The sequence below is a fragment of the Peromyscus maniculatus genome, chromosome 9 (assembly GCF_049852395.1).
Source record: "Peromyscus maniculatus bairdii isolate BWxNUB_F1_BW_parent chromosome 9, HU_Pman_BW_mat_3.1, whole genome shotgun sequence".
In the NCBI taxonomy this organism is placed as follows: Eukaryota; Metazoa; Chordata; class Mammalia; order Rodentia; family Cricetidae; genus Peromyscus; species Peromyscus maniculatus.
This window is the reverse complement of record NC_134860.1, coordinates 75287830-75315393: the sequence shown is the minus strand read 5'-3', so window position 1 is coordinate 75315393 and position 27564 is coordinate 75287830. Positions and strand designations below refer to the sequence as shown.

At 41.8% G+C, this 27564-nt stretch overlaps 1 protein-coding gene across 7 annotated transcripts in view; it reads right to left on the bottom strand.

Annotated features, from left to right (window-relative positions):
* The window catches only part of Enox1 (ecto-NOX disulfide-thiol exchanger 1), a 565632-nt gene that overhangs the window by 467627 nt on the left and 70441 nt on the right, over positions 1–27564 (bottom strand). For 5 of the 7 annotated variants that reach the window (XM_076545410.1, XM_042285220.2, XM_042285223.2 and 2 more), the window contains exon 2: positions 20055–20170. The exons of the other annotated variants lie outside the window; for them this stretch is intronic. The gene's annotated coding sequence lies outside the window, so the exon portion shown is untranslated. The remainder of the gene's footprint in view (positions 1–20054; positions 20171–27564) is intronic. 7 annotated transcript variants of the gene reach the window in all.

Sequence of the window (27564 nt, the reverse complement as noted above, 5' to 3'; positions counted from 1 at the left end):
CCACAACCATTTCCTAGGAGCCCAAGTAAACAGTTCCACGGAGCTGCTTGTATCGCATGGACCAGAAAAGTAACTAATGCAATCGTTGATTAGGAATCTTGTTTTAAGATGAGGAAATCAAGGCTTAGTGAATTTAAGAAGCTCATTCCACTTTCTCCAGGTAAACGGCAGATGGGCTCTAAATTGCACGCTACCAATTATTTCTGCTTATCACTGTCCAAGGAAATTTTCAACCAGGATCAGACTATTTCCATGAAATTTAAATGGAGGAGGGAAGAGATGAAAGACCAAAGAAGAACAGAATGGGAGCTGGGGGACAGCTCAAAGGATAGAGCACTTGTAGCAGAAGTGTGAGGCCCTGAGCTCAGATCCTCGGGATCCACTTAAAAGCTAGATGAGTGCGGTGACTCACCTATGGCTCCAAGGGGAGTTCAAGAAGCAAAACACAGGAGACACTGGTGCAAGCTGGCTCCCTAGATTAGACGAGTCTGCAAGCTCTGGGCTCAGTGAGAGACTCTGGTAACCACATGCTCATCTACAAGTGCACACTCACCCACTTGTGGACGGACACACACACACACACACACACACACACACACACACACACAGAGCTAACCAGAAAAAAAAACTGAAGAAACTGGAAGTAAAAAGGTGACAGATCCCTCTAAACTCACTGTCAGTTCATTTCTGTTATTTTGCTTAATGAGGCAGAAGGAGGTTCTAATGTCAGGCCGCATAAAAGTTTGCCCACAACGCATGGGGTCGGTTCTCAGCCATGTGACCCCTGAAGAGAGTCCTTTACAGACTTGTGCCGTGCTCATGTGGTACCACGCTTATTCAAGCGTGATTCACCCCCATTTAGCTATTTCAAAAGGTCCATGCCCAGGAACTGAGTTCTCCTATGTGTCTCCTGGGGAGTTCGGGGAGGAGGCGTGACATCATGAGAAGAATGTCTGTCTTCTCTCTTATGACTCATCCAAGAATGTCTAAGAAATTCTGCTGCTTCTGGTCCAAATGCAGTGACTTATTCCATCTGGCAAGCAAATTTTCATATGGAAAAACAGCATACCATCTATGAGAAATTATTTAGGCAAAATTGAAGCAGAACAGAGGTAAATTTTATCCATATCTTTTGCTCTCCATAAAAAAAAAAAAATGTACATCCGTTTCCATTTTCATCTTGCCAGCAGCAGGTGAAAGCAGAACCCGCTTCCTCCTGTGTGCTCCCCGACTACTTTGTACAAATTGCTAATTGCAGTGCTTACTATATTGTCCTATAATTAGATTTTAGGTGTCTGCTTTCCAAGTAATATAATAGCTCCTTCCCCCTTCCCATTTCAATCCCAGGCATCTGGATCACACTTAACAAACATTTGTTAAACAAACAAATGGAAGACTGAGCGGAAGAGCAAGTCCGTGACAGCTGGCCCTGGGGTTCTCTCTATGGTAAAAAAAAAAAAAAAAAAAAAAAAAAAAAAAAAAAAAAAAAAAAAAAAAAAAAAAAAACAACTTTTCCTCTGTTCTTTATGACTAGAGATGACTGACACTGCTGGATTGGGGAAGGGTCACCTTTTGTTTGGAAGATTAGGTATCCAGGATGTCTGGGTGCTTAATGAATGAGTTTCATAGATGATTATACCATACATCATCCTTCCCTTCTCTCTCTCTCTCTCTCTCTCTCTCTCTTTTGGTTTTTCGAGACAGAGTTTCTCTGTGTGGTTCTGGTGCCTGTCCTGGAACTCGCTCTGTAGACCAGGCTGGCCTTGAACTCACAGAGATCCACCTGGTTCTGCCTCCCGAGTACTGGGATTAAAGGCATGTCGTCCCCCCACTCCACCCCCCCCACCCCCGCTTTTCTTCCTTTCTTAATACATTCTTGTACCCATCAAGCCAGCCTGGCTTATGCCTTGTCTTCCTTAGATTTAAGTAATTTAAATAGTGGGAATCATTACTTCAACAAGATTTGGCGAATGGGGGCAGGAAATGGGACTGACTATGCCTTCCTCCAGTGCTGCCCATGGCCTGCTAACCATGTTTCAAGTATGATGGATGGATGCTGCAGACCCCACAACATCCTATGCAGACACGGTCCTGGTTCTTGTGGAAGTTATGGTCAGTGGGAAGGAAGAGACAAAAAATAGGACGAATAAAGAACAGAAGCTGTGGTAACACGGGAAACAGTGAGTGCTAAAGGGCACGGAGGAAAGAGACAGTCTGGGCAGAGGGGGGGTGAAGGAATGCACTGGAGGGTTTTAATCAAGATGGTGATTTTTTTAATGAGTTTTCAGAGACACTTGGTTTGCACATAAAGATATGTGGATTTGGGAGTTGTATCATTAGGATAACAAGCAGCCTCTCAACATTTTCCTTTGAGCAGGATTGTTTTGGCCACCAAATTGAGAACAGATTGCAAGACTCTGGGGCCAAATACACTGGGGGCCATGTAGGGTGTTATTTTTTCCACACTCTAAATGGGGTATTAAAGGTAACGATGGAAATGCAAAGAAGCCATTGAGTCCAAGAGAACAGTGAGAAGATAGCATGAGCAGACTCTGGCAACTGACTAGAAAAGGGTTTGGAAAACACTAAGTACGACCAGGTAAGAAACCTTTAAGCTTTGTCAGTGTATGATTTCTGGAACTATTGCCCAGTTCTTCTGTTGTTAATGAGAAAGAGGACATTAAAAATAAACAAACCAACACCAAGAACAAAAACCATACAAATGAAAGACTTCCAGCTAAAAAATCTATTAAGAAGAAGGAGGAGGAGGAGGAGGAGGCAGCTGAATTTGCTCCAAGGCTGATACATGCCAACTTCTGGGCTCCATCAAGGATGTGGCAGCCAGAAAAGCAAAGCACAGCTTCCAGGCTGGGGCCTGGACATCTGGACAGCCATGGCTTGACTTTCAGGAAAAATGGACAGGGGAGGAAGGAGACTCTGTCAGTTCAAATACACTCTAGTTTAAGACACTTGAAGAGTACCACTCAAGACACATCTCATGAACAGACATTTCAATCTTGCTTTCAGAAAAAAAGAACTAGGCTCTAGGGAATCAAGAGTGATCATAAGATCATTGTCCCAGTTTGTCGTCTATGATGATAAAATGCCATAACCAAATGCAAACTTAGGGAGGAAAAGGTTTATTTGAATGGCAAGTCCATCCTGAATATAGCCCATCATAAAGGGAAGTCAGAGCAGGAACTTAAGGCAGGAATCTTGAGGTAGAAATGGATGCAAAGACCATGGAGGAGTGATGCTTACAGGCTTGCTTATATGGCTTGCTTTGTTATACAGACTAGGACCACCTGTCTAGGGGGTGGTACAACCTACAGTGGGCTCAGCCCTTGTGATAGTTTGACTGTAGGGTCCCCCTAATCTCATGGGGAGTGGCACTATCAGGAGGTATGGCTTTATTGAAATGGGTATAATCTTGTTGGAGGAAGTGTGTCACTGTGGGGGCAGGCTTTGAGGTTTCCTGTTCTCAGAATACCACCCAGTGTTTCAGTCAACTTCCTGTTGCCTGCAAGATGTAGGACTCTCAGCTACTTCTTCAGCACCATGTCTGCCTGCAGGCCCCATGCTTCCTGCCATGATGATAACTGCCTGAAATTCTGAAACTGTAAGGGAGCTACACAATTAAAAAGTTTCCTTATGAGAGTTGCTGTTGTCATGCTATCTCTTCACAGCAATAAAAACCCTAAGACAGAAGTTGGTCCCAGGAGTGGAGTATTGCTGTGATAGGCCTGACTACGGTTTTATTTGGAGATTAATACGGACTTCGGGAGTTTGGATAAGGAAGGCAGTGGAATGCTTTAAGTATAGCCTAAAGACCATCTAAGTAGGAGCATAGAAGACAGTTGTGCTGAATGTGATGATGAACTGTGGGGATCAAGAGGTTTCAGAGGAGAAGAATGTTAGTATGTGGCCTAGAGACTGGTCTTGTGATATTTTGGTGCACAAAGTGGCTTTTTTTTTTTTTTTTTTTTGCCTTTCTCCTTTTTCTTTAATCCAAAGTAAAGAGTTTTGGATTAATACCATTGGCAGAGAAAAATCTCAAAACAACACAGTATATACTCTGTTGTGTGGTTATTAGTGTTAACTCTGATGAAGATTTATAATGAAGAGGAACAAGCTGAGCAAGGAAAAATATTTGAGGAGAAAAAGAACACCAGAAAGTAGAATGGAGCTAAGTCCTGTGTTGAAGTAGATAAACAGAGTAAGAAATGGAATAAAAGGAGTGGTGACCTCAGGGCAAGATCCCAACCAGCTAAGTTTCCAACTTGTGAAAAGTAACTAAAGAAAAGCTTCGAGCCGGGTGTAGCAAGGCACACCTTTATTCCCATCAGTGAGATGGCAGAGCATAGTGGATCTCTGAGTTTGGGGCCAGCCTGGTCTACAGAACAAGTTTCAGGACAGCCAAGCTTAGGCAGTGAAGGGCAGAAAGCTGGTGAAGATGTAATTAAATAAGGGGGCCATGTTCCAGCCCCAGCAAGCAGCAAAACTTGCTGTTAAGGATAGAAGAAAAAGGTTACAGAATTTCCCCTGGATATTAAGGAAAGCTGCTGAGGCTCGGCATGTGTCAGGGGTGTGTCCCTGAATGGAGGCTTAGTAGAGAGGCCATTGCATGAAGCTGTGAAATTGAAGTCTGAATTGCCTCGGAGAACCCAAAATGTTAGAAGTGCCAGAGTTGCTGGATACCTGCTGAGGAAAGCTGCTAACAAGGAGTGGAACCAGCCCAAGAAAAAGAAGTATGTTGCAGTCAACAAAGCTGAATGGAGTTGGAGATTTGAAGAGCATTTTGACATCAGACATGGAGCTGCAGAGTTTGGAGATTGTCCAGTTGATTTTCAGTCTTGCTTTGGTCCAGTATTTCCTCACTATGCTCCCTTCCCTGAGTTTTGGAATGGTAATGTATATCCTATGTCATTATACGTTGGAAGTATGTGATCTGCTTTTTTATTTTGATTTTTACAGGTGATTATAGTTAAGAGATTGCATGACCCTCAGAAGAGACTTTGAACTTTGGACTTTAAAACATTGTTGAGATTGTGACAGACTATGAGGACTTTTGAAGTTGGATGAAATGCATTTCGCATTATGATACTGTTACAAGTTTATGGGGGCCAGGGAGTAGAATGTGATAGTTTGAATGTAATTGGCCCCCAAATCTCATAGGGAGTGGCATAATTAGGAGGTGTGGCTTTGTTGGAGTGGGTGTGACCTTGTTGAAAGTGTGTCACTGTGGGGATGGGATTTGAGGTTTCCTATGCCCAGTATACCATTCAATGTCTCAGTCTACTTCCTTTTGCCTGCAAGATATAGGACTCTCAGCTACTTCTCTAGCACCATGGCTACCTGCAGGTCACCACGCTCCCAGCTGTGATGATAATGGACTGAACCTCTGAAACTGTAAGCAAGCCACCTCCATTAAACGTTTTCTTTATAAGATATGCTCTGGTCATGGGGTCTCTTCACCCTAACTAAGAAAGCCCCCAAACCAGTCATTAGTCAAGAACATCCCCCCAACCCAAAGACTTGTCTACAAGGCAATCTTATTAAGGCATTTTCTCAATTGAGGTTTCCTCCTTTCAAATGACCCAACCTTGTATTAACTTGACAAGAAGCTAGTCAGCAAAGTAGTCTAAGTTATATTAGCAAATCACCAAGACTCAATGGCTTTAGTAATATATTTAAATCTATTCCAGCATAATGATTCAAGGAACTCAGATAAGGAAAAAGGGGACAATGATTTCAGGAGCTTCTGGAATAATAGCATCCATTCCACTGAACAAAAAAAAGGAAAGAAGAAAGAAAGAAAGAAAGAAAGAAAGAAAGAAAGAAAGAAAGGAAGGAAGGAAGGAAGGAAGGAAGGAAGGAAGGAAGGAAGGAAGGAAGGAAGGAAGGAAGAAAGAGGAAGCCAGAAGCATTTGTAGAAGATTTTTACAAAGAGCTTCTATACACATGACCACACCCCCACTACAGGGGAAGCTGGGAAACAGCAGCATTAACTGTGCTTCTGAGACAGAGTGAATCTGGTGAACAGTTGCTTAGTGTTTAGCACCTGAGTCAAAAATACATACAAAACCCAGGAAGGCATGAAGAGGAATGGGGTTCTTTGAATAAGAATGGTTCCGAAGGCTCACATGTTTGAATACTTGGTCTCCAGTTGGTATGAATGTTTGAAGAGGATTAAGAGGTATTGCCTTGTTGCAAAAGATATGTCACTGGGGATGGGCTTTGAGGTTTCAAAAGTCCAGACCATTCCCAGTGTCTCTCTGCCTCCTACTTGCTGATTAAGATGTGGATTCTCAGCTGCTCCTGCCGCCATGCACTTGTTCTGCCATCATGGACTCTGACCCTCAGAAACTGTAAGCCAAAATCAAACGCTTTCTTCCATAAGTTGTCTTGGTCATGATGCTTTGTCACAACAATAGAAAAGTAACTAAGATAATGGGTAAAAAAGATTTCAGAAAACAATGAAGAACTCAAGAGGCCAAGCTGATGAGACCCATTTCAGAGCTTAAAAGACGAGAGAAAAGCTGAGATTAAAAAGAGGATTCAGAGAATCAGAATAACTAACAATAAAAATAAAAGCAGGAAATTGCCCGAGATGCTGGGTGGACAGATGCAGGAGTGAGTACAAATTTAATCATTAAGCATTGAGTCTGTCTCCGACAAGCTGACACACACTGGATACTTCCAATATTTAGATGAAATATGAGCCAACTTTCATTTAAGAGAAAATGGCAAAATCAGCTGCTCCAAAAGCAGCTTTTCATTCTCATGCAAATGGACTGCTTCAGGGCTACGTATCATTGTATTCATTTTTTTTTCTGATTCAGTTTTATGTCCATACATCAACCTACACAGATAAAATGTACATACTGCATCAAAATTCTATGTGACCTTACAGACATAAACATATTAACGTGACGATGAGTGAATGTAGGCCTGTCTCTGTATACACAGGCACTCAGGACTTTCAGAATTCTTTACCACAATGCAATTCTGTTTTGCTTCCATTCTTCCATGGCTCTCCATGCTCTCTTCTTTCCCAAGCCTTTGCCTCCACCATCAACCTAAACCTCTTCACAGTGAGGAGACTAAAGAAAAGATGCTAACTTCTATGACATTTCAAACCCTGCTCCATTTTTACAAAATACATATGAGTCTGTAGCCCAGGACAGTCCATAAAGGATGCGCATGATCCCTTTTTGGCTCTTATACACAGGAGGCCTCAGCTAGAAAGATAAGAACCCGTAATCTCTGGCACATCACATCATCAAACAGCAGAGTGGTATACATCACTCTACCTTCTACTTTCTCTTGAGAACATAAGGATTTTGAGGTCCAAAGATGATTCGGAGAGGTCTGCATCAAGAATACTCATTTTGGCAGAATGATCGTCAGTCTTGCTTATAAATAAGATTGAGGGAAAACAGACAAGCAGAGTTTTAAAAGATCATCGGTCCAGAAGGTACACAGATAGTAAAGATAATAAAGCTGATAAACTGTTGCCAAGCTTAAACTATTAACATACTCAATGTGACCAAGTATTTATAAGCCTGACTTCAAACACCATGATATTCAATAAATGTAAATTGAAGAGAGCGACGACGCTGCCCACTTTCCTCACTTGGCGACACTTGGTTGGCAATTCCGTAGCGGAGGCCACACATGCTCTTTGTCGCTTACTCCTTTCCATGTCAGGTATGAATTTAACAACTGGAACTAGCTTCTCGGTGAGCAAATTAAGTCTGTGTTCCATTTGAGAGGTGATACATGTAATCAAAGAAAACCTTTGGACAGTTACATTTGTGCCCTGGCTTCTGAAATGAGATTTTCCATCAGCTCCAGCCAAGAACTTTTTCATATTATGACTTCTACAGGGTTTTCATTATTCAACGTCTGCAAGCTTCAAATCTCATCTGCAAGATACATCTAGAAACCTGTTGATGATACAGATAATGTATGGAATAGGAAAACCATAACTTTCCCCTCTCTGTGTTAAATACTTTGAAGAACATTCTGGAATCTGTCAGCTAGTGTAGGGGAAAAAAAGGGGGCAGGAGTGGGAGTCGAGTGGGGTGAGATGATGTGTACACTCCCTGGGCAGTCGGTCAAAGGAACAAGTAGTGCAATATTCACTATTTGAACACTAAATCTAATGCCTTGAGGTGGCACCCGGGCTGAAACCTATCAAATTTGTTTAGTGACATCTTTCACAGCTGTCAGATTCCCGGACCTGCAGGAGTGAAGCTGACCAGAACTTGCTCTTCACAAGACACTTCCATCTCCTCGTCTAGGGACTGAAGACATTAACTGTTCTGCTCTCCCAACTGCACTGTCCATCCTTCCTTACAAATCACCACCAGCACATCTCTCATCTACCTCTGCTCCTTCTCTTTGTCATTCCCATCTTAGTCCAGGTCCCTGCCATGTTCTACAGAAACTCCTGATCAGTAGAATCCTTGCCTAGTTGGTGATTCTTCTAAAATCCTTCCAATTCATCTTCAACAACAACAACAACAAAACCACCCAAAATCTTTTTTTTTTTTTTTTTTTTTTTTCTGAGACAGGGTTTCTCTGCGCAGCTTTGCGCCTTTTCTGGAGCTCACTTGGTAGCCCAGGCTGGCCTCGAACTCACAGAGATCCGCCTGGCTCTGCCTCCCGAGTGCTGGGATAAAAGGCGTGCGCCACCACCGCCCGGCCCAAAATCTTATCTACAACACAAAACAGAGTGTTTCTCACATCTGCTTAAAACACACGATACTATTTCAGACTAAATCTACATTAATTATATGACAGGAGAAACCCTCCAAACACCATAGGAGCAAACTTGGCCCAGCTTTTTGTTGTACCTCATATTACTGCATAGACACACACACACACACACACACACACACACACACACACACACACACACGAGAGCCAAATCTTATTTCTAAGGCTTCACTCACATTCAAGTCTCTCCACTTCTTCATCATCCCCAACTCTCTCTTAGGCACTCCTACCTGCTACGCCCTCCAAGTTCCTTCATGCTCACCTCCTAGAAGCAAGCCTTACTCTCAGACTCCCCACTCTCGAAGCAACCCTAATGTTTCTATAGCACGAATCCTAATTGGTCTTAATATAAAAAACCCGGAGCCAGATATCAGGGTCAATGCTGAAAGATCAGAGAAACAAAGGAACAAGCCACAGCCACCTCTCACCTCACCAACTCCTCAGCCAAAAGGGACTAAGCTCCTGCCTCCTCCCCTCTTATATTCCTCCCTCTGCCCAGCCATATCACTTCCTGTCTCAACCTTCCTGGTGCTGGCATTAAAGGTATGTGTGCCTCCCAAGTACTGGGAGCAAAGGCAGGAGATCTCAAATGCTGGGATTAAAGGTGTGTGTACCACTACTGCCTAGCCTTTATGAATAAACTAGTGGCTGGTTTTGCCCTCTGATCTTCAGACAAGCTTTATTTGTTAGAGCACATACATAATATCACCACATATTTGTTTGATGATCCATCCTTGTATCTCTGAATAAGCCAATGGTAATAAAGAGCTATGGGATGAAATAGAAGAAGCAGAATTATATCCAAGGACCCATGGGAACTTTGTGTATGATAAAAACAAAAAAAAACTAGGGACGAGAGAGATGGCTCAGTGGACTGGAGAGATGGCTCAGTGGTTAAGAGCACTGGATTCTCTTCCAGAAGACCCGGGTTTGATTCCCAGCACCCACATGGCAGCTCACTACTGTCTGTAACTCCAGCTCCAGGGGATCAAAAACCACCTTCTGGCCTGCATGGCACCAGTTGCACACATCATGCTCAGACACATATGTAGGCAAAACACCCACAAGCATAAAAATAAATAATTTAAAAAAATGGAAAACTGTGGATTCTAAAATGATAGTGTTGGAATAAGCAATATAGAAAAATAATTTATGATCCTTACCAACTATGTCTCTCCCAAATTAATTCCAAATAGTTTAATAATCACAGAACTGGAAGAAAATTTTAGGGACAATTTCTATAATCTTAGGGCAAGAAGATTTTCCCCAGGAATGATTTTTCAGTCCAATACTCCAGGTCAATACATTTGATTAATTAAGTATCTCTTCAATGGAGGGACTGTTCTAAGTTCAAGTGAAAAGACAACAATCATGGGGAGTTGTGCATATTTGGCACATTGCCTAGTACCTAATTTATATTGAGTTAATCGGCAGAGGGCTAATCTCTGTAATATGTAAAGAGCTCTTGTAAAGCGAAACAAAACAAACAAAAATCCAAAACCTGCTGCCAGAACAGGTAAGCCAGACGACCAGAAAAGCACACAAATGCCTCTGAATTGCCTGGAAGTATTTAAACTTCAAAATTAAATACATTCGAACTTGCAATGGTGATTGTGTGGAGAACTAAGGATTGAAGGGTGCCGAAGCGTTAACGAAGGCCAGGCAAAGTGGACACCATCAAACCCCACCACGGGAAAGTGAACTGATCAAAATCTCACAAACAGTGTAAAAGTATTCAGAATCTTCATCAGAATTTATCCTAGTAAACAACTTAAGTTCCATCAAGGAGCCAAAAATTATAGTAGCCCTTTGAACAGTAAACCTAGTCATGTTATTTAATAATAATATCATATATCCATAAATCAGGGTTAATGATGAATGTTACAAATTTTTCAAAATTTGGGTTAAAATAATATAGTTCTATTTTTAAAATAAGCATGTTTATATGCTCAGAAGAAAAGGAAAGCCAAAACAAAAACCCTTAGAATATTTAGCAAAATGTATATTATTATCTCTAAAAGGTGGAAATGGGAATCTTTCAAACCTTTCTTTCATCATATACCTGAAGTTTATATGATTGTTTTTACAAATAGCATGCATATATTTAGAGAGTGCCCTGGTTGTTACACAGGATTCCTATGAGATTACAGATGACTTTGCTCAGCCTTTGACCAGTCATTTGATTATAGGTCAGTACAGAAAGGAAAGTCCGTTGAGACAGCCTCTCTCCCAAGATACTCTGTCTCACCTTGAGCCAACAATTTCAGGAAGGAAAGATGGACAGAGGGACTTATAGTCCCCTACAGCTGCCATGATTTCATCATTCCCAAGCCCCTGACCCACCCCTATAAAGGGGCACAGCCAACTTGTTTCCTGGGGCAGACTTCACAATTCTCCACAGGAAAGAGGCTGTCCATGGCTGTGTATGCTAATAAACACAATCCCATCCATTGAAGTTCTCTTTCTGCCTTCTGGCTCTACACTGCCTCAGAATTCTAAATTTATAACAAAAATCATTATTAACAGTAACCACTATTAAAAAAAAAAAACAACACAAAAAGAAGACAAAATCCTGTCTACATATGCATAGATTTAAAGGGACCACATCTCTTTAACTTAATTGTAGCAATTGCAAAGTAGGACTCTCCAAGCACATCCACAGGACTACCTAAATTCCTCTGAACCAATATTATCAATTTCCTTATCTGAACCATTCTCATGCACACACGTCCAGGAATGGACTTGACTGGGGTAAGGAGGTATTGAAAAAAAACGACAAACAGGCACACAAAGTCAGAAAGGGGCGGGGGTTGGGGGGGGGTTGGGTGGTCAGGGCTACTGGAGAAACTTCAGCCTTCAGGAAGCTCAGTGTGTTTATTATACAGAGTTGAACAGAGAGGTAGGGTTATACACACAGCCGAAAAAGGAAGGCAGGGTTATTATAGACAGAGACACTAGGAGACAGGATTTACAGAATACAGCAGCATCAAGGAAACCCGTTCAGCTCATCTCAGGAGGAGCAGTCTCTGTAAGGAAACAATCTTCAGGCTGTAAATACCTGGGAGGAGGAAGCTGTGGTGGACACTTTTTGCACTCGCTGTCAACACATTTGGTCCCTGGAGGACGGCTCTGCCATCCCTGAGCTCGAAGCTTTGGGACTCTTGACATGGCCATGGCCATGTCAACAGTACACACTGACTCAGGACTTCCCTCACTCGGGGCTTTCTTTGCTCCCCACAAAAGGCGGCTTCCGTTCTGATTCCAGAGCACAAAAGGAATTGCTTTGTACTCTATGGCTGATCAGTTTCATAACACAAGAGGTGGGATGGCCCCCACCACCCCCAACTCATTTACCTGTTTTATCATTTAAAAAAAAAAAACATGAAGACCTTTTAGGCTGAAAGAGAAATCCATGAAGGAGTCATCAAGATGTGCTCAAGCCTTGTCCGCGTTTCTTGTTGTTTTACAGCTGAGTCACTAATAGTTCTCACAAAAGCAGATGGGCATCGGAAGAACAGGAAAAATGAACCAAGCAAAATGTCAACTAACTGAGCTTCAAATTCCACAGATTTGATTGTACAACAGAAACTGAGGTCTCCCATTTTAAAAATGGGATTCCACCAACCACGGGAGCAGAGGGAAGCTGGGACTCAGTGACTGGCCGGAGAACAAAAGAAGTAGAAGTTATTTATAGTGACCTTTTAATGTTTACCTTAGAGCTGCTAATCAGATGTAAATTGTCACCCCATGGATATGCATAATCAACTTTATTCCCTTTGCTAATTGAGAAATAGAGCTGTTAATGTCAAGAAACATTTGAAAAATGTACCAAGCTTGCTCAATAGAGCAAGTTCTTTTTAAAAGTCACAGTTTCCATATGGTGAAATCATGGAGATTAGGCTTAGGGGAAAAAAAGAGAGAGAGGGGGAAAAAAAGAAAACAAAAAAAGACTAATTTGTAATAGAGATAGTCTATGAAAAGAAAAACAAAAACACACTTTAATAACCCCACATTTAGGAAATTTGACCACTTCTTATACTCAAAATTAACCCCTCATTCCATTTCCTTCACAGCTCCTTGCAGGCTGAGTCTACATGACCCATCTGCACAGGCACCAGCTGAGCAGTCGGCGGCCACACCCTTCGGTCACTGTGGTCCCTACAGGCAGTCTTTCTGTTAGCAGAAACCTTGGGAGCCCCAGGGTAGGCATCGCATGTTAACACGGAAGGTGGGGTCCCCCCTTTAGGTTCTCACTCTTTAACAAAGTAGTCTGAAAACGGACTCAGAAGGAACTCCACAGACATTTCTACTAGGATTGGAGAGAAAATCAACAGAGCAGGAAACCGGGAGTCCACTGAGAAGAAGCCCTTCACTTCCTTAGCAGCCACGTGTAAGCAGGGAGGAACTTAGGAAAGAGAGAGGAAGCCCAATGTGTCAGGGACCATGTGCTTAGGAAAGCAATAGAAAGCCAGGCACTCGGGAGGCAGAGGCAGGCCGATCTCTGTGAGTTCGAGGCCAGACTGGTCTAAAAGCAAGTTCTAGAACATCCACAAAAGTTACACAGAGAAACCCTATCTTGGAGGGAGAAAAAAAAGGAAAGGAAAAAAAAGAAAAGAAAAGCAATAGAAAGAAGAAAAAGAGAAAGTTACGGTTTTCTGATTTAGGATTCAGAAAGATGAGGAGGCTCTGCAATACTACATGATGCAAGCCCTGCAACCTTCCTAGGAAGGGAACGTACATTACCTCATTAAGAGAATAATTATTCTTCCCATCTTCTTAGCATGGCAGCTTTCCTGAGGGTTGAGCTCTTGGCCAGGTGATTGACAGGCCCAGATGGATTAAACGTTAAGTGAGAAGACAACAGTCTGTAATGTTCTAACCTTTGGAACAGATTAGAATGTCAGGTCTACACCCAGGGGCAGAAATAGATTCCATTAGGGAGGAGCCTGTCATCAATGATCTTTAACGATTTTTTTTTAACAGCTTGCTCTGGAGAATGGGTACCCTAAGATTATGAAGGAGCTGGGCTGAAACTGGGGAACAGACATGCCTCATTTCCACCATAAGAACCCAGAGGTCCCCTTCCAAAGCCAAAAGGGATTAGCGTCTGGTCACACTCTCATATGCAGATTCTAAGTAGGGGTGTACATTGTGAGATGTAACAAGGAACTGAGAACCAGAACTCCCTTGCGGGGAGGGGCAAAAACGGCCTGACAACTATTGCTTTCTGAACCCCTGGTCTAAACTGTCTAGCCAGTTTCTCTCCCCTGTCCTCTGAGCAACTCTAACTTGGTCTTTTGATTTTCCTTTAAAACTGACCACCAGAGGGTCAATGAGCCGTAAAATGGGGATAACAAATTCCCTCAAGTGATATTTCCAGATGGCCGTTGTCTTTATAAAACCAGACACCAGCGTGGGAATGATTTTTAATTGATAGTTAATTTTAGAGAAGAGGGAGCTGAAACAGAGGCACTGTAAGAGACTACTCTGCCTGTTCTTATTCCAAGACATAACCCATTTGTACCCTTCCTCAGTAACTTGTCAGTGTATAAAAACAACTATCAACTGTTTCAGGATATCTTGTGGTGTTTGCTGGAAAAACCTGCTTCTAGCTGTGGCATGGCTCAGCCCTAGCACATACCTTTAATCCAAGAGCTTTCTGCTTACGGTAAATAGGATAAGATAAAAACAACACTCCATAGGTCAACAGGAGGAGCAAGCAACCAGTTGACTGGAAATAGCCATAGAGAGTGAAGGAAAGTCAGGAAGGGAGAGAGAGGAAGGGAGAGGGAGGGAGGAAGAGAAAGAGGGGGACACAGGAAATAGTAGGGAGGGACTTTTGAGTTTGGAGATCCTTTTGGTTTGAGATGGCAGAGGAGAAGATTCTCTTTCTGGGACATAGGTAGAAGAGGGAATGTCAGCTAGGTGCTTTCTCTGCCTCTCTGAGCTAGCAGGTTTTTCACACCTGTATCTGGCTCCCGAGTCTTTATTGGTAAATCAAACAATAGAAACTTAGTTAAAAACAATAATCAACTCAAAGGGAATAAGAGGTAGTGTATTCTGGAGTCAAATATAAGTGACCATGTCCAAGAACACATATTTAGACTACCCTAAATCCCATGCTCTGACAAATGAACAATTTCATAAAATTTTTATAATAACAGAAAAAGCAAAATGCCATAAATCAACAAATGTCTCAAATACATTGGTTGGCACATAGCAAGATGGGTCATAGCAAAGACGGTAAATCTCTGCTCTATGGCTCAGGTGACACTTCAAGACCTGTTTGGCCTTGGGGATGATGGAAGCTATGGAAGTGTGTGTTCATATATGTCAAGATTTACCTACCAGCCACAAGCAAGGGTATTAGGCCACATACAGAAGGAACAATAAATGGTCATATAAGGGGATTAAAGATAGCCCAAGAAAATTAGTAATTAGTCTCTGGACCTGCAATGTTCCAACTTCTCCAAAGTCACTCAAGTTCTAATCAATAAGTCAGCCTTTGTAGATAAAGCTTCCTTCACAAACCTCTTGTTAGATGAAATACAGGATTTCTCCCTCATCTTTGAGACACTCATCAATGTTGATGAAGATTCTTCCCATTGAAACAGGCTCATTAAAATCCTTCACTTTACTCTGTTGAATTTTTGACTTTTCAACATGTTGCAGATAAGAAATGAAATCCACCCTTAAGCATGGACATGACCAGCAAGCAGTCTGTTTGTAGAGAATAGAAAACACATGTGGGGGGGGGGTGAAAAATACTAATGAGCACAATCTACAACACTATTCAAGGCACTGGAAGACAATAATGGGGTTTCATCTTGAACAAGTAAGTTCAGACTTCAAACTCATATCCCCAGGCACCTGTCAACACAAAAACACAACTCTCACCCTAAAGAGATAAGAGATCGCTTATTGTGGAGCCAAATATGAGTATGACCCAGGAACAAAGATCAATGTTACATCAGATACCATGCTCCAACATGGCATTTTTTCATGACAGGTTTATAGTTAAAGAACAAAGGGAAGCTATAAATCAAGGCCCTCTTTAAATACATTGGCTGCACACTGGGCAGGTGGATTATAGCAGGTTATAGATGCTGATGATAGTCTTAGCTTTGGGGCTGGTAGAAGCTAGTGGTCTGTTAGTACATTTCAGAAGGATTTATCTAATAGTTGCAATATAGTAAGATACTGGGTCACAGAGCTGTTTAATGCAAGGGTATTAAAAGGGATAAAGATAGCCTATTGGCTCAGACCTATTGCATTCCAATTTTCATGAGTTCTAGTACATCCATCAGCCTTCCATCAGTGGAAGTTCTAACATAAGTATAACTTTCTTTTTCCTTTTTTCTGGAATCTTTAGTTTCCAGTTCCCCTTCAGAGTGGTTTGAATGAAATGTCTCCCACAGTCTCGGGCATTTGAAAACTTGCTTCCCAGTTAGTGATGTCACTTGGGTAGGCTCAGGAGGCGTGGCTTTGCTGGAGGAGGTGTTTCATGAGAGGCTGACTCCCACCATTTTGAGTTCTCGGTTCCACCCACACTATTTGAAGATGGGAGCCTCAGCTCCTTCCTCCAGTCGCCATGCTTCATTCTGCCATGGTGGACTCGTATCCTTTGGAAAACACAAGCCGAAAAGCCCCTTCTTCCTATAAGTTGCCTTGGTCATGGTCTTTTATCACAGCGATATAAAAGTAACTAATACATTCCCGATGGCTAAGAATCACATTTTGAACATGTGGAGATCTCCCATGGTACTCGGGAAGCTTAGCCTTAGGACCTAATAAAGATGAGGCTAACAAGGCAAGAGAGCAATCTCTAGGAGTGGATAGTAAATCCAGGAACAAATAAGTCTGTGGATCCCTTTAAATCCATCAGTCATCATGACCCAGGTCTGATCCCTCCAAACCTATATATCTGACATAACATTTATATGTAACATATAAGTATATTAGGAGTATTAAACCCAAAATTAAAATAAGCAAGAACACAATGTGGTTTAAAGAACTAAAGACAACAGACGATGGAAACAGGCAAACCAAAAATTGTATTTTTTTAACTAAATGAATTATATGTTTTCTCCTGTGTCTATAGTTACTAGCACTTTATAAATATTGTACTTGATGTTTGGAGTATTGAAGATAATTTATCCTTAAATTCTAGGTTTTCTTTTGGCCAGTTTGATGGTATAGCTATAACGTCCTGAGGAGCAGCTAGTTGTAATGTTAGGAAACACTGGGCTTTAATATTCAAATTACTATATTTTTATTTGTAACTAATAATTTCATTTGATATATTATTCAGCATCACTGTTAAACATAATACTGTGGTGGCAGCAGTTGGCTCAGGAAAGTATGTGACACATAATTGCCCATCAGGAATGAAGTTATTGGAAGAAAGGGCCTCAGGATTGTGGTCTGGGTTAACTGTGAGAGCTTAGAAAGAATAACACATGAAGAACAGCATAACAGTCCCTTAAAGTGACAGAGAGGTTTCCCGTTCAAACTTGGATAGGGAGAGAAACAGGGAGCTGGCCATAGAGATGGGGCAGAGAAGCCTCTTCAGACAAAGCCCCTGAACAAAGGGATAGCTCACTAAATCACAGCATGTGATTTATCATATAGCACATCACACAGGACAGAGAACGTGGAAGATCGGGGTACTGGTTGGGACTGTAAGTCAGGGGCTGCTGTTAGCCATTGCACAGACGGCCTCTTAGCCCTCTGTCCCAGGGAGTTGCTGTGGGAACTGCGATCTCTTCAGGTTGTGGAATCTGCTTTCTTAGAGTGACCACTGTCTTAAAGGGGCAGGTTATTCTCTAGCAATTATATCAGATTTAGTTTGGGGAATTCAATAGACAAGTCACATTATAGAAGAAATGGGAAGATAATGCAGTGTTGGTTTAACTTCCCTTCTAACAAAACTGTCTTTTCCTACGGACCAAATACTGTCAGTGACAGAGATAGGAACAAAAGGCTCAGTTCTCATTTGCCTTGTAAAACCTTTCCGACAGGTCTGGTTTCTTTCCCGGGAGTTTCGTTTTATACCTGCAGAGCGCTGTGTTCACACAGACACACCTAACAGAAGGCATGTGCTCCCTGAAAGGCAACACCGTCAGTGGAACAAGCTTGTCTTTCCAAAAATGGCCCTTACCCAACCACACACTGCAGGAACCCAAGTAAGGTCACCCAACCTCTGGCAACTTTTCTCACTTGTAAAGTGTTTAAACTGACCTAACTGTGACAAGAAGGACTCCATAATTTAACAAAATATATCCAAACACTTTCTGGTTATTTTCAATGCTCTAACTTTTTATTCACCTGGCTTATTAGTAAAGGATTTGGATATAATTCAGGTACAACGAATATTCACCCTTCCAAGTGTACAATTCAGAGGTTCTGTTTGTTTGTTTGTTTACTATAATCACAAAGTTGAGTTTGGGGCCAACAACAACCATTCCAGCTACCTGAAGAAGCTAGACTCAGCTGCCTTTTCCAATGTGAAAATCATAAAGACAAGTAATAGTAGAAAATGGGGATGAATCGAATCATTGCATCGGGAGGAAGAAGGCCTAGCAACTTGAAGTCCACCTATAGGATAGAGACACGAGCTTAGAAAGGAGTGAGCTAGGGAAACACTGTCTCAGTCGTGGTTCTTCAGGGTGGTTCTCAGGAGTCCGTGCCTTTGCTTGAAGGATCAATCTGTTTCCTGTAAAATGAATACTTCTGCTCCAGGGTATTCCCTTCACCTATGGGGGATGAATGCTCTGTCCTCTGAGCTTTTCTGGTTCATAAAATCCAAGAAGATTGGGCATGCTTAGAATAAAAATGTATCTCTGTGTTCTCAGTGCTAGTGTGTGTGTGTGTGTGTGTGTGTGTGTGTGTGTGTGTGTGTGTGTGTGTGTGTGTGTGTATGAGAGGGGAGAGGAGGGAAGAAGAGACAGGTTCATGTTTTAGTCACTTTTCCTATTGAAATTACCAGATACTGAACAAGAAGAAGCAACACCAGCAGGGATGGATTCATTTCAGTTCCGTCCAGCATGATGGGAAGACATGGTTGCAGGGATGCGGGTCTGTTTGCTCATATCTCCACGGACCAGGAAGCAGATAAAGGACATGAAGTAGGGCCAAGTTATAACCCCAAGGCCTGTCTCCAAATACCGACCTCTCCTCACTAGGCCCTCACCCCCAAAGGTTCCAGAACATTCTTCAAACGCTCTATCAGCTGGAGACCAAGTCTTCAAACCCTCAAGCAGAGCTCTCTGCAACATTTCATATTCAAACCACAACAGAGAGGGACACAGGCATTGCTTGGCAGGCATAGGCATGACCCAAACTAAAGGAGACGAGAAAAACGAAGGCAGAGGCTCCAAGATTTCATTCTGCTCTTAGTCACCTTGTGGGTTCAAAAGAGACGTCAATGCCTTTTAGCTTGGGCAGCTTTCAAGTGACTGTGACGTTATCATAATATCTGTGCTGGCTACTTTTATGTCAACTTGATAAAAGCTCGAGTCACGTGGGAACAGCGACTCTGAGTTGAGAAAATGCTTCCAAAGGATCAGGCTGTAGACAAACCTGTAGAGCATTTCTTTAGTAGTTGCTGTGGGAAGGCCCAGTCCGTGGGCGTTGGCTGGGGACTATGAGAGAGCAGGCTGAGTAAGCCATGGGGAGCAAGGAGTGAGCAGCACTCCTCTAAGGCCTGTGAATCAGCGCCTACCTCCAAGTGTCTTCCCTGTTTGGGTTCTTGCCCTGATCCTCTCAGTGATGGACCGTGATATGGAACTGTCAGATGAAAAAAGATCCTTTGTTCCTCAAATTGATCTTGGTCACGGACTTTTTCAGAGCAACAGAAACCTAATAAAATATCATCTAATTCCATACAAGTTTCATCATCTTAAAAAAAAATTTCATTAGACATTATTGCCTATGCCAGACCTACAACTCACAAGAGGCAAAATCATGGATTTACATATTCTAGACATTTCACATCAATAGAATCATACAACATGGTATCATTTGTTGCTGGCTACTTTTGCTTTAGACCATTGTCTTTAGGATTCATTTATAATGCAATACCTAAGCACTTTTAATATTCAAATAAAATTCCGCTGTATGGATACACCACAGTTTGTCCATTCCTTCATCAGGTAATGAATATTTGGGTGTTCCCACTTTTTCTATTATGGAACAATGAACAGTGCTATTACTATCTGTGAGCAGCTGTTTATGTGGACACGCATTTTTCAGTTCTCTGTGGAACATACCTGGAGGAGAACTGCTGGGTAAATGTCAACCGTTCTCTAAAGTGGTGGTACCATTTTCTCTGCAATTGGACCTTGCTTCATTTCTGCCCCCTCTGCATTCTGGTTGAGAAGTTCCGCTGAGGAAAAAGAAAGTGCTTATAGAAATATTTGATAAAGAATGGAAATTTTGGCATTCTGTTAATATAAACACAACAAAATAGTTTAGGTGCGTTAAAGAAGCACAGAATTACTGGGATGCTTAGATCAGGGCTATCCATGCCCAGATACCAATAATGCCCAGCATTCTTGAAATGATTCAGGACCATCTGGGTGGGGTTCCCTGTGCCAATAAGGGACTCACAAAGGGGTGGGCGGGGGCTCTAATATCTGCATCCCAAGTTCTTTCATTATACCAAGGACAATTCAACAGACATAAAAAATAACTCTGGAATACATTGTGGGGTTTGTTTTGTTCCTTCAAAAAGAGTATTTCCAGCCAGACACATCATAGGGAAATTATTTGAAGGAGCAGAAAACAATTTTACTGGCCCTTAAGTAATAACAAAGTTGTGGAGGGAAAATTAAGGAGGAATTACATCCTGCTTAGGGACCCATTTAAACAAAAAAGAGACTAAATAAACAAGAATGAAGACTTTTCAAAAGCTACCAGAGTCTGTGATGGATCAACCCTTTGCCGATGGCTGAATAGGAAAAGTGAAGAAGTTGACGGAAGGAAACGTAACTCCAGGTTTTGGGTGTGGAAGATGAGAAATATGGTTGTGTCACTAACAACATCAAGGTAAAGCCTAGAGGAGGTGCTGATAAGAGAGAGAGGTCAACCTTAGACATATATTGAGTTTAAGATATCAGGGGACTTGCAACTGGGGCCCAGTAGGCCAACAAGGCCAATCGGAGCTTCAGAAATGTTTCTCCCAGTGAAAGCCATTGCTGACACCTTCAGAGTGATGAAGAGGGAGAAGAAAGCCAGCCCGCTGCAAGACTGACGGCAGCAGACACTCTGTTACAAGACCGACGGCAGCAGACACTCTGTTACAAGACCCATGGCAGCAGGACACTCTGTTACAAGACCGATGGCAGCAGATACTCTGGCCACCAAGGTTGCAAAGGAGACCAAGTGAGAGAGTGTAAGGACTTAGGAAAACTGATCCAACATTGGGCAAGCCTTGCGATTGGCAAGTGATTATCCAACTACAACTCTCTATGGGACATCATCAACTTAGGCTTAACCAACCTACCTAGTACTGATCTGTAAGAGTTTTAATTTTGCCTGTGACACATGGCAAAAGGAATTTCCAGTGAGAAAAGTGAACCGTCTCAGAATAGATCACCTGCTACTAACTCGGAAGCTGAGTGGCATCCACCCCAGGTCTAGTCGAGGGCCAAGTTAGTGTGAAGGCATGAAGTTCTAGGAAGGATCTAGTACACATCAAGATGAACAGATTGCTGGGCTCTGAGGACCAATCAGAACCCAGCCACCCCTCTCTCTGCACCCCGCCTAGGGAGGCATGACTGATGTGGGCTCTCATATGCTACAGTAGATGGAGCATCCATTGTTCTTCCTGTCCTCCCAGGAAAGGCTCAGAGCTGAAAGGAATTGAGCGTGTGGGGTGGAGGAAGGCAAAGATGGATCCCCAAAGAACACCTACATCGGGAAGAGTGAGAAGAGAGAGAAAGAAACAAGAAGAGGAAATCTATCCAAACAGCATTGAGCGTTAGGAGGAGTAACTGGAGCACAAGAGAAATAGAGGAAGGAGAAGAATGAGAGAAGCCACTAGGCAATCCTTTCCACCTCACTGGTTTTCACTAACGTTTTCACCTAACTGTATCTAACAATGATGCTCAGTCACAAGGAAAGCTTTGCTTGTTAGTCTCAAGTTCCCTTATTTTTGTAACCTTATGAATGACACATTCTTCATGAATAACATCAGAAAGTAACAGTTAACTTAGATCTAAAAAGTATTATTAAAGACAAGGAAAACACCAGTTATATGAAATTGGAAACAAATTTCCAAAGACTACAATTCTTAGCGTAATCAGAAAAATAGCAAAGAACATCACAACAAAAATGTGAGACTCGATGGTTATGAAACAGTATGAGCTCAAATTCAAACAACTTAAATTATTTAAAGGAATCCTTTTAGAGGGTCTGAAATAGCCAGACTACTTGTAGCCCTGACTGGCCTTGAACTCACTGTGGAGCACACATTTACAATTCTTTGGCCTCCACTTGCAGAATTCTGCGATCACAGATGTGTACAAACCATGCAGGGCTCTCAAAAGGCATCTGTTAGAACACCAGAATGCTGACGTTTAATAGAAATAAAACACCACAGCTATGAATAGTTGTTTCCTCCTCATATTTTATTGAGGGAAAAGTAAGAGCAAAAACCATCTTAACACCATGATCAAAGATAGAATGCTTCAATCAACACTAGACTTTTCACGATTCTGGAACGGCTGCAAACTGCTAGCAGCACATGTCTTTGCACACTTCATGAGAGATATATTTGTTCCAAACAACCTGTCGCCTAACAGTCCTGCTGTGGGAAGAACATGAGTCACGGAGGCTTGGAGGTTCTTCCTGTAGTTCCAACCTTAGGCAAAGGGCAGAGCTTCCAGCCATACACTTGTCCACAGCCTGTGAGAAGAACAAGCTCACGGCTCAAACAGCAAACATTGCTTCGGTACTTTGAGGTCTGGCATCCGTCATTTCAGATACAGGAGCAAAGAGCTCAGACTAGGTGCTGGCTGTCATGGGATGTAGGAAGCAACAGCAAAATAACCCCTCCTGAAGCCTGTAGGGAGACTGGGACAAACACCACAACCCTTATCAAGGCTGAAAAATCCCAGCAGGGGGTCCAGCAAGCTGATTCAGCCAGGAAAGGCACTTATCCCAAAACCGGACTCCCTGAGTTTGATCCCAGAAACCCACATGACGAAAGGAGAGAGCCAACTCCCACAAGTTGTCCTTTGAGCTCAACAATGAACGCCATGGCAAACATGCGTGTGTGCGTACACACATACAACAAATAAATAAATGGATTTTCTTTTACTTCCAGTAAGGAGGCCGGGGAGATGGCTTAGTGAACAAAATACTTGTCGCGCAAGCACAAGGACCTGAGTTCGATCCCCAGAATCTATTTAAAAAGCTAGGTACCACATGCTTGTAAACCCAGCACCTGGGAGGTTGACATAAGCAGAATTTTGGGGACTCACTGACCAATCTGCTGAGTCTTATTGGTAAAGTCCATGTCCCAGGGAGATGCCTTGGTTTAAAAAAAAAAGTGAATGTCCCCTGACAAATGACACCCAATGGTTGCCCTCTGTCCAACTCATGCATATGTATAGTGTTTACAGTGTGCACCACGACCCCTCTGACATACACACAAATCCCAGGAAATCATCACCTACAGGGTCACACAGGCTTCTTCAGAACGTGTTGTGGGAAGCTGGGTGGCCCCTAATAAAATATTGGAGTGTCATTATAGAATTGAGAGAGGGGGATGGAAAAAGATGTTCCCCCATAGAAGGATCCACAGTCACAAAGATCACTTTCCTTGCCCACAGCAACTTCTGATTCAGTTCACAAAATCTGAACTGAAGTGTGGGCTATACAGAGGGTACTCCCACCCACCCGCACACACTGCACAGGCTGGGTAAAGGGAGCAGAGAGCTGGTTTTTTCATAGGATGGGGAAAATGTCCCCACACAACAACAATGGCTGGAGAGGGGCTCCAGAGTGTTCTGAAAGTTACTCCTTTTCTGAATACTAAGGGGATTTCTCAGGCCTTTCGGGTGCAATGAAAACTAGTTTTGAGAGATAAGATATTAAACCATTTCCAAAGGGAATCCCAACACTGGAGATTATTTACTTTGCTGTAATTACTCTGCACACAGGGAGATTAGCTCTCAAAGGCTACTGAGTTTGCATATAGAGATTGCAAGAACAAAGAAAATGGTTCAGATCTTGACTAATAGGCTTCGAAGTCTACGATGCTGCTAAGGAGTGAACACAGACAGGTGCATGCCTGGAGAGAGAAGAGTTGTTACCAATGGCAGCGATTGTTTGTTCCGAAGTCTGAACTCCCTCCCCCAATCCTTTGTTTATAGAAAGGATCTGGATTCTTGTTACAACCATTACTAAATGAGAATGCATTTATACATTCACAGATGAATCGTAGCTTCTTAAGTATCAGACTCCAAGGAAGACAGCCAGGCAATTCACAAGCCCGTCTAACTAGCAACAGAAGAACTGAAGGGTTTTGGATTCCATGAACAAGCTTTTAGAAGAGACTGGTGGAACTGTGGAAACTTATTATTGAATGGACAGTCTAGGGGGTTTTCAAGATTATTTGTATCATGACTTAAACAGAGACAGAATTTATTCCTAGAAAATATCCTCCACATGAAGCCTTCTGAACTTCAGTTCATCCCCTGGCTTACTAACTCTTACTTGAGATTAAGTGACAATGTCCGTATATGTTTCTAAATATTGTATTTGGAGACAACTATCAATTCAAGGGAAGTTGCAAAAAATAATACAGATGTTGTGTACACTTTGTCCAATCTGCCTCCATGATGCCATCTTACATAGTTCCCAAGTCCTGGAAAATATATTGGCATAATATGTATATACATAGGTTTTAGGTCTTATTCAAATTTTACCAGTATTAGCATAGTGTGTGGATACACAGACACATGTAGTTTTATCCAGTGAATTGACTCTTATAACCACTATTATAATCCACTGAATTCTTCCATCCTTACCAAGGAATCCCCATACATTACTTACCCCGTCCTATCACTGACTACCATTCATCTGTTCTAGATCTCTGTAATTCTATCATTTCAAAAATAAGTGGAATCATTCACTATGAAACTTACTGAGACTTGACTTGATCTTTTCACTTGGTCTAACTCTCTTTAGATGTGTGTGTGTGTGTGTGTGTGTGTGTGTGTGTGTGTGTGTAGATAGATTAGTATGTAGATATATAGGGTAGATAGATAGATAGATAGATAGATACATACATACATACATACATAGCACTCAATTCATTTATATTCTTCTTACTACTGACATTGATATCAAATATTGCTATCATTTTGATCATCATAATACAAAAGTATATAGAAGTCTTAAAGGATGGATAATAATACCCTTTGTAAGTTCCAAACCAATTAAGAGGACAAATAGAGCCAGGCACCAGGGAATGGAGTTATGAGTGCTTTATCATTCCAGCTCCTGAGAGGAGAGCTTTTTATCCGATGCTAAAATAGTTGGCTAATGATTTTCCTTAGGTTCAACCTTACTCACTGGCATAGGCAGGAGACCACTGACCAGCAGACTTGGAGGTCTAGAATGTGATCTCATGTGATGCTTTGGTCTGTATGTGCCTGCACACCCACCAACTTCATAAGGTGAAACAGTATTAAGAGGTAGTATTAGTGAAACTCCTTCACCCGTTCTGCATGTGAGAACAAAGAGAAGGTAGCATCTATGTGGAACAGGCCCTCGTCAGATACTAAAGGTGCTACTGTCAACCATACCAGGTCTAGCCTCATAACTGTGAGCAACAAATTTCTGTTGCCATAAATTACCCAGGCCAAGGTATTTTGCTACAACAGCAGAAATTGCCTATGACAGACAACTGAAGACCCTGAGGAGGGATGAGGGGGGAGGCAGAGGAGTATGTGGTGGTTCTTTCCACGTGCCTCCTTTGCTGGGCATGGTGTATAGAGTACCTCCCCTACAGCGGCACAAGTGGACTAACCGCTTCATCCAAGCCTCCAGCCTTTTCTTCTTTAGCCCACACTTTGCCATTGCTTGCCTATTCAATGCTAAGTAAGAAGGAGTACGGCCAACCCCTTGAATGGACATGACTTCTGAGGCCATAAACACAGGCAGCTCCAGAACGATGCTTGGCCATGTCTTTAGAACTCTTGGAGAATATTAGGTTATCTGTCTTCTTCCTCTCTATTGCCAGATGTTCCATAATGAACCTATACCTGAGTTCTATAGAAAAATCTAAGTAATCTTTCCAGACAGATTTTTACTGAGCAGCTGACCATCCTTTAAGGCAAAACACACAGCAAACAGATGATAGAATCAGAGTTGAAAGAACTTGTTTTAAATTCTGCATTAACTCTTAGATTTATTTTCCCCTAATGTCCATTAAAAAAACGGATCACTATAAAACACCACCACCACCTAAACACTGTTCACCACTTTTCTATGAGCCTTCCTTTAAAGTGATTTCTTTATTAGGTTCACACCTTCCATTTTTAACAGCAAGCCTGAGTCCAGTGGAGTATATTTTAAAATGAACATTATCCAATATTTAACAAAATGGTAACTAAAATAAGCCCCCCAACTCATGCTCAAACTTTAAAATATTGTCTTTTATAACAAAAAACCTAAAACTCTAAAATGCCAAAATGGTACAGATAACGAGATATCAGAGCCTCGGTGGTTTTTCTTGATAAGAAAGGAAGGTTGTAGATAATAATTGAATGAAGTTACTAACAGAGACATGATAAAAGTAAGAGTATCTTAAATGAGGGAGGATCATATAGAATATTAAATGGAATGAATGAATGTTTTTAAGCAAAAGTAAATCTTGTGAATTCAAAGGAAATTAGAAAAGAGAAACAAGAAAAAGAAGAAAAAAAACCAACAGTAAGTAGAAAGTAGTCCTAAGATGACATCATCCCAAATGAGAACAGAAGAGACCACCAAAAGCCAAATCAAAGGGCTGCACACTTAAAGAAAAACTCCAATAGTGACACTGACTATACACTGACTATAGTTACACCACAACTCTACAACACAGATGGTTATACTATATAATACAGCGGCCAACTACACAGTCTGAAAAGTAAACTTCAGGTGACTCAAGACAGAAGGAAGAGTTTATTTTTTATATCTCTCTATATAACTATAACATTATACATAACATATAATATATATATTCATTCACACATATGAATGCCAGAAAATAAAACCAAACTAGATGTCCACCAACAGATGAACCAGGACACATACACACAATGAAATGTTCTGAAGCCATAAAGAAAATGAGATGAAATATGTGCATGAAAATGGATGCAACTGGAAATCATGTTAAGCAAAGTACTGAGGAAGACAACCAACAGGACTGTTTTCCCTCAGATGCAGCAGCTACATTTAAAATGATGTGTGTGTGTTTACATGTGTATTTACATGTACATGTTTATATGTGTATTTACGTGTGTGTGTTTATATGTGTATTTACGTGTGTGTGTTTATATGTGTATTTATGTGTGGGTGTTTGTTAAACATAGAACTAGAAAAGAATAACAGGAATGTAGGAAGAAATCTTAAGAGAGGCGGAAGGTAAAAGGAGGAGGAGAGGTAAACACTTGGAGGGGGAGACACTGGAGAGGGGAGTAGGGGAGGGAGTGGGGGGTCATACATGACACACATGGATGAGAGATGCCATGATGAAACTACTACTTTACATCCTAACTAAAA